Consider the following 572-nt stretch of genomic DNA (forward strand, 5'->3'; position numbering starts at 1 on the left):
GTGCCGGACCGAGACTCGAAGCTTTAATTCCGCCAGTACCTCGTCTCCTACCTTACAAACTTCACAGAAGCTCTCCGGCGAACCTAGCAGAACTAGCACCCCTGGAAGAAAAGACATTGGGGATGCATAGCTTAGCCACAACCTGGCTAGGTTCGCAGGAGAGCTTCTGTGAAGTTTGGAAGGTAGGAGACGAGGTACTGGCGGAATTATAGCTCTGAGGACCGGGCGTGAGTCGTGCTTGGGTAGCTCAGTTGGTAGAGCACTTGCCCGCGAAAGGCAAAGGTCCCGAGTTCGAGTCTCGGTCCGGCATACAGTTTTAATCTGCCAGGAAGTTTAATGTGTCATGTACTCTCTGACAAGTTCCATACCGTTGGGGACCTCCACAATATGAATCTGTTCTTGTTGTTGCTGTTGCTGTTGTTGTTGTTGCTGGTGGTGGTAGTCTCCAGTCTGAAGAGAGGTTCGACGCAGCTGTTCGTGCTGGTCTGTTCTGTGCGCGCCCCCTCACCTCTGCCTGTCTACTGCCACACAGGTCTGCCTCAGCCTGCTCACCGTATTCCAGCCGTCATCTG

The 572-nt window shown here is 53.3% G+C and overlaps 1 non-coding gene across 1 annotated transcript; it reads left to right on the forward strand.

Annotated features, from left to right (window-relative positions):
• Positions 1 to 235: 235 nt before the first annotated feature.
• Positions 236 to 310, forward strand: Trnas-cga (transfer RNA serine (anticodon CGA)). The gene has a single exon. It is a non-coding gene; the product is annotated as a tRNA-Ser (tRNA).
• Positions 311 to 572: the final 262 nt, after the last annotated feature.

Source organism: Schistocerca nitens, chromosome 12 (assembly GCF_023898315.1).
Source record: "Schistocerca nitens isolate TAMUIC-IGC-003100 chromosome 12, iqSchNite1.1, whole genome shotgun sequence".
Classification (NCBI taxonomy): domain Eukaryota; kingdom Metazoa; phylum Arthropoda; class Insecta; order Orthoptera; family Acrididae; genus Schistocerca; species Schistocerca nitens.